Below are 7,496 nucleotides of genomic sequence, written 5' to 3'. Positions count from 1 at the left end.
CTAACTTCATGACGATATGATGACATGACGTCACTCGACAGACCCACAGTCAAACAACTTATTTATATATATATATATATACTAGCTGTTGGGGTGGCGCTTCGCGCCACCCCAACACCTAGTTGGTGGAGGCGCTTCGCAACCCCCCCAAGCCCCCCCGCGCGCGTAAGTCGTTACGCGCCATATTAGTTACGCGCCATTGTAGTTGTGTCCCTATGTCCCACCTGTGAATATAGATATATATATATATATATATATATATATATATATATATATATATATATATATATATATATATATATATATATATATATATATATATATATATATATATATATATATATATATATATATATATACATATATATATATATATATATATATATATATATATATATATATATATATATATATATATATATGTTTTTAACTACGTAAAACTTGCGAATATACAACATTCTTTGCTGTCCCATTGTCTGTGCATATAATATATATATATATATATATATATATATATATATATATATATATATATATATATATATATATATATATATATATATATATATATATATATATATATATATATATATATATATATATATATAGAAATATATATATATATATATATGTATATATATATATATATATATATATATATATATATATATATATATATATATATATATATATATATATATATATATATATATATATATATATATATATATATATATATATGTTTTTAACTACGTAAAACTTGCAAATATACAACATTCTTTGCTGTCCCATTGTCTGTGCTGTGTGATTTTAATGGTTGCCCTTGAGCTTTGTTGATGGTGATTGCTAATCGACGATTCCCTGTGTCGCCATCGTCATTTATATATCCCCTGAGCCCCCCGGCGTCCCTGTTGTAGTTGTGTCCCTGTGTTCCGGTCGTCATGTCCCGGTGTCCCGGTCGTCATTTGTGTCCCGGTCTGTATATACATTCGTTGTTGAATTGGTCTTTTTTTAGGTTTTAGTTTTTTACCTTTTTTTAGTTTTTTTCTTTTTTTAGTTTTGTTTTTCTCCTTTATTTTTCATTTTTTCCTTTTTCCTTTTATTTTCTTATTTAGTTTTTTTTAGCTTTTTAGCTTTTTTAGTTTTTTATTAGTTTTTATTTTTTTTCATTTAGTTTTTTTGTAGTTTTTACCTTTTTTTTTAGTTTTCAATTTTTTTTTTACTTGTGTCCTGGTCGTCATTTATACTCCCTGTGTCCCGGTTGTCATTTGTGTCCCGGTGCTTTGTTGATGGTGATTGCTAATCGAACATTCCCTGTGTCCCGGTTGTCATTTATATTCCCTATGTGCCGGTGTCCCGGTCGTCATTTGTGTCCCGATGTCCCGGTCTGTAATTTCGTCAGTCGAAAACATGACGTCAGTCGACACAGAAACATGACGTCACCTGATCCACAGACAGACAACTTATTTTTATTTATATAGATATACTAGCTGTTGGGGTGGCGCTTCGCGCCACCCCAACACCTAGTTGGTGGGGGCGCTTCGCGCCCCCCCAAGCCCCCCCCCCGTGCGCGTAAGTCGTTACGCGCCATATTAGTTACGCGCCATTGTAGTTGTGTCCCTATGTCCCACCTGTGAATATAGATATATATATATATATATATATATATATACATATATATATGTTTTTAACTACGAAAAACTTGCGAATATACAACATTCTTTGCTGTCCCATTGTCTGTGCATATAAATAGATTGTCAGGTTTACCGACTCTTGAACATGCAACATATAATGGTCCATGGGAAAACAATCCGTATTCAGATCTATACCTCATAATTCTAATGATTGCCCTTGAGCTTTGTTGATGGTGATTGCTAATCGACCATTCCCTGAGTCGCCATCGTCATTTATATATCCCCCTGTGCTCCCCGGCGTCCCCTTTGTAGTTATGTCCCTCTGTCCCGGTCGTTATTTATATTCCCTGTGTCCCGGTCGTCATTTGTGTCCCGGTGTCCCAGTCTGTGATTTCTCTTTGAGCGTCCCGGGCGTCATTTATATTCCTTGTGTCCCGGTCGTCATTTATATCCCCCTGTGCCCCCGGCGTCCCCGTTGTAGTTGTGTCATTTATATTCCCTGTGTCCCGGTCGTCATCCCGGTATACATTCGTTTTTGAATTGGTATATGATGAAATAAATTTTTAATTTTTTCCCTTTTTTTCCTTTTAGTTTTTTTTTATTGGTTTTGACCTTTTTTTAGGTTTTTTAGTTTTTTTCTTTTTTTCTTTTTAGTTTTTTTTGAAGTTTTTATCTTTTTAGTTTTTTTATTTTTATTTATATTTTTTAGTTTTCTTTTTCTCCTTTATTTTTCAGTTTTTTTCCTTTTTTTAGTTTTTTTTTCTTTTTTAGTTCTTTTAGTTTTTACCTTTTTTAGTTTTTTTTCGTTTTTTCTTTTTACTTTTTTTTTAGTTTTTATCTTTTTTATTTTTTTTTATTTTTATTCTTAATTTTATTAGTTTTCTTTTTCTCTTCTATTTTTCAGTTTTTTCCTTTTTTTAGTTTTTTTTAGTTTTTAGTTTATTAAGTTTTTTTCCTTTTTTTAGTTTCTTTAGTTTTTTTAGTTTTTCGGCTTTTTTATTTTTTTTATTAGTTTTTAGTTTTTTTTGTAGTTTTTGCCTTTTTTTAGTTTTTTCAGTTTTTTTTTTAGTTTTTAGTTTTTTACCTTTTTTAGCCTAACCAGGATTTGAACCTGGGACCTTCATTCTCCGTTCTGACACCCTCTCTCACCGAGTGACTACTCCAGCATGTTCATTTTGGTGTTTTAAATGGTATATTATTAACCAAATTAATGTGTTTTACAATATACTAAGCATCGTCATAACAAAAATGACGACAACTAATTTCATGACGTCAGCCGACACAGAAACATGACGTCACCTGATCCACAGATCCACACACAGACAACTTATTTTTATATATATACTAGCTGTTGGGGTGGCGCTTCGCGCCACCCCAACACCTAGTTGGTGGGGGCGCTTCGCAAACCCCCCCCCAAGCCCCCCCGCGCGCGTAAGTCGTTACGCGCCATAATAGTTACGCGCCATTGTAGTTGTGTCCCTATGTCCCACCTGTGAATATAGATATATATATATATATATATATATATATATATATATATATATATATATATATATATATATATATATATATATATATATGGTTTTAACTACGTAAAACTTGCGAATATACAACATTCTTTGCTGTCCCATTGTCTTTGCATATAAATAGATTGTCAGGTTTACCGACTCTTGAACATGCAACATATAATGGTCCATGGGAAAACAATCTGTATTCAGATCTATACCTCATGATTCTAATGATTGCCCTTGAGCTTTGTTGATGGTGATTGCTAATCGACCATTCCCTGTCCCGGTGTCCCGGTCGTCATTTACATCCCCCTGTTTCCCCCGGTGTCCCCGTTGTAGTTGTGTCCCTGTGTCCCGGTCGTCATTTATATTCCCTGTGTCCCAGTCGTCATTTGTATCCCGGTGTCCCGGTCTGTATATACATTCGTTTTTTAGTTTTGTTTTTCTCCTTTATTTTTTTCCTTTTTTTTCTTTTTTAGCTTATTTAGATTTTTAGATTTTTTAGTTTTTTTATTAGTTTTTAGTTTTTTTTTCTTTTTAGTTTTTTTGTCCCGGTCGTCATTTATATCCCCCTGTTTCCCCCGGTGTCCCCGTTGTAGTTGTGTCCCTGTGTCCCGGTCGTCATTTATATTCCCTGTGTCCCGGTCGTCATTTGTATCCCGGTGTACCGGTCTGTATATACATTCGTTTTTTAGTTTTGTTTTTCTCCTTTATTTTTTTCCTTTTTTTTTTTTTTTAGTTTATTTAGATTTTTAGATTTTTTAGTTTTTTTATTAGTTTTTAGTTTTTTTTTCTTTTTAGTTTTTTTGTAGTTTTTAACTTCTTTTTAGTTTTGTTAATTTTTTTTTTTACTTATGTCCTGGTCGTCATTTATACTCCCTGTGTCCCGGTGCTTTGTTGATTGCTAATCGAACATTCCTTTTGTCCTGGTCGCTTTCTCTTTGAGTGTCGTCATTTATTTTTTTCTTTTTTAGTTCTTTTAGTTTTTACCTTTTTTAGTTTTTTTTAGTTTTTTAGATGAAAATTTTTTTTAGTTTTTTCCTTTTTTTCTTTTTAGTTTTTTATTGGTTTTTACCTTTATGTTAGCTTATTTTTCAGTTTTTTCCTTTTTTTTAGTTTTTTTTTATTTTTTATTTTTTTTTAGTTTTTTACCTTTTTTTAGTTTTTTTAGTTTTTTTAGTTTTTTTAGTTTTTTAGCTTTTTTACTTTTTTTATTAGTTTTAGTTTTTTTGTAGTTTTTGCCTTTTTTTAGTTTTTTCAGTTTTTTTTTTAGTTTTTTATTGGTTTTTACCTTTATTTTAGCTTATTTTTCAGTTTTTTCCTTTTTTTTTTATTTTTTTTTAGTTTTTAGTTTTTTTAGTTTTTTACCTTTTTTTAGTTTTTTTAGTTTTTTTAGTTTTTTAGCTTTTTTATTTTTTTTATTAGTTTTTAGTTTTTTTTGTAGTTTTTGCCTTTTTTTAGTTTTTTTAGTTTTTTAGCTTTTTTATTAGTTTTTAGTTTTTTTTTGTAGTTTTTGCCTTTTTTTAGTTTTTTTAGTTTTTTAGCTTTTTTATTTTTTTTATTAGTTTTTAGTTTTTTTTGTAGTTTTTGCCTTTTTTTAGTTTTTTCAGTTTTGACGTCACCTGATCCAGTTTTTTCAGGTGACGTCACCTGATCCACGATCCACAGATCCACAGACAACTTATTTTTATATATATAGATAGTTTTTTTTTTTTTTACTTATGTCCTGGTCGTCATTTATACTCCCTGTGTCCCGGTGCTTTGTTGATTGCTAATCGAACATTCCTTTTGTCCTGGTCGCTTTCTCTTTGAGTTTCGTCATTTATTTTTTTCTTTTTTAGTTCTTTTAGTTTTTACCTTTTAGTTTTTTACCTTTTTTTAGTTTTTTTAGTTTTTTAGCTTTTTTACTTTTTTTATTAGTTTTTAGTTTTTTTTGTAGTTTTTGCCTTTTTTAGTTTTTTCAGTTTTTTTTTAGTTTTTTATTGGTTTTTACCTTTATTTTAGCTTATTTTTCAGTTTTTTCCTTTTTTTTAGTTTTTTTTTAGTTTTTAGTTTTTTTCGTTTTTTACCTTTTTTTTAGTTTTTTTAGTTTTTTTAGTTTTTTAGCTTTTTTATTTTTTTTATTAGTTTTTAGTTTTTTTGTAGTTTTTGCCTTTTTTTAGTTTTTTTAGTTTTTTAGCTTTTTTATTAGTTTTTAGTTTTTTTTGTAGTTTTTGCCTTTTTTTATTTTTTTAGTTTTTTAGCTTTTTTATTTTTTTTATTAGTTTTTAGTTTTTTTTTAGTTTTTGCCTTTTTTAGTTTTTTCAGTTTTGACGTCACCTGATCCAGTTTTTTCAGGTGACGTCACCTGATCCATCCACAGACAGACAGACAACTTATTTTTATATATATAGATAGATATATCTATATATATATAAATAAGTTGTCCTTCTGTGGATCAGGTGACGTCATGTTTCTGTGTCGGCTGACGTCATGAAGTTAGTTGTCGTCATTTTTGCTATGACGGTGACGTCATTAAAGATATTTATGACATATATGCTCACGTAGAAATCTATTAATGTTTAAGTTTAAAATGACTAATGAACTTACAATGGCAAAAGCCGATGAAGATGCTCAAAGAGTCTGTGCCAAAAAACTTGCTGCTGATAGAGAAAGTCAGAAAAGAAAGCGTGCCGAGGAACTACCAGAGCAACGCGAAAGCAGACTTGCTGCTAAAAGAGAAAGTTAAAAAAGAAGGCGTCCCGAGGAATCACAAGAACAGCAAGAAATCAGGCTTGCTGCTGATAGAGCGTTTGCATATGACGTCATTATTAGTACATACGGCTTTGTATATGCACAGACAATGGGAAAGCCAAGAATGTTGTATATTCGCAATTTTTACGTAGTTTGAAACACATATATAAATCTATATTCACAGGTGGGACACAGGGACACAACTACAATGGCGCGTAACGACTTACGCGCGCGGGGGGGCTTGGGGGGCGCGAAGCGCCCACCAACTAGGTATATCTATATATAGATATATATAGATAGGTATATCTATATATTGCTAGTATATCTATATATATAAAAATAAGTTGTCTGTGGATGTGTCTGTCAGGTGACGTCATGTTTGTGTGTTGACTGACGTCATGAAGTTAGTTGTCGTTATTTTTGTTATGAGGTTTTGTTATTTGTTTTGTGTCGAGGAGTCAGAGCAACCTGAAAGTTATCGCCTGGCATTCAGGTACAGCCCAGTCGATGATTATAGCTTGAGTAGATGTGTTCAAATCGGGACTATGTCTAAAATTTGTCCCTATTGCAAGGCCTGAAATTCAATGGTGAAACAATGGGAATGTGTTGCGCCTCAGGAAAAGTTAAACTTCCTCTATTTGGCTGCACCACCAAAGCCATTGAAGACTTTCCTTACTGGAACTACGTCAGAATCTAAGCGTTTTTTGAAACAAATCAGAAAATATAACTCATGTTTCCAATGACGTCGTTTGGAGCCCAAATCGAAAATCCAGATCAATTTATGTCTGCTTTCAAAGTAAAAGGGCAAATTTATCATAGAGCAGGGTCCCTTCTACCTTTCTCAGGCGAGAATCATAAATTTTTACAATTGTACTTCATCAGTAATAGAAATTCTGAATTGAATGCACGTTGCGAAATTTCTCCCAACGTTGAAAGGACAATCGTTTCCCAATTGCAACATCTTTCCACGAAAATAATAATTTAGTGCGTCTGTTCAAAACTTCCATCGATTTGATGCCTACTGATACGCATAAAATTGTTATTTCCGCTGACAAAACGCCTCCTGGCCAACATGTGCGTAGATACAATGCTCCAACTATCGACGAAGTGGCAATCGTTATGGTCGGTGATCAGTTTTTACCTCGAGATATTATCCTTCATAAGCGAAACGCTCAGTTGTTAAGAATTGCTGAAACTCATCGATGCTACGATGCCCTACAATATCCTATCATTTTTTGGGATGGAGCCGACGACTATCACTTTAATATTAAATTGATAAATCCAGCCACTAACAAAGAAATGAATAAGAAATGCAGTGCAATGCATTATTATTCCTATAGACTAATGATTCGGCAGGATGAAGAAAATATATTTTAAAATGCCGTGAATTGTTTCACCAATTCGTCGTTGATATGTATGCTAAAATTGAATCAGAACGTTTGCTATATATCCGCCTGAATCAGACCAAGCTCTGCTCTGAACAATACATTCATTTGCGAGATGCAGTTATAAATGACGGTAATACCACAAACGTTGGAAGATTAACAATTTTACCTTCGTCATATGCTGGCAGTCCCCGTCATATGCATGAATATGCTCAAGATGCTATTGCGTATGTTCG

The sequence above is a fragment of the Artemia franciscana genome, chromosome 12 (genome assembly GCF_032884065.1).
Source record: "Artemia franciscana chromosome 12, ASM3288406v1, whole genome shotgun sequence".
NCBI lineage: Eukaryota > Metazoa > Arthropoda > Branchiopoda > Anostraca > Artemiidae > Artemia > Artemia franciscana.
Note: the sequence above shows the minus strand (reverse complement) of the source record.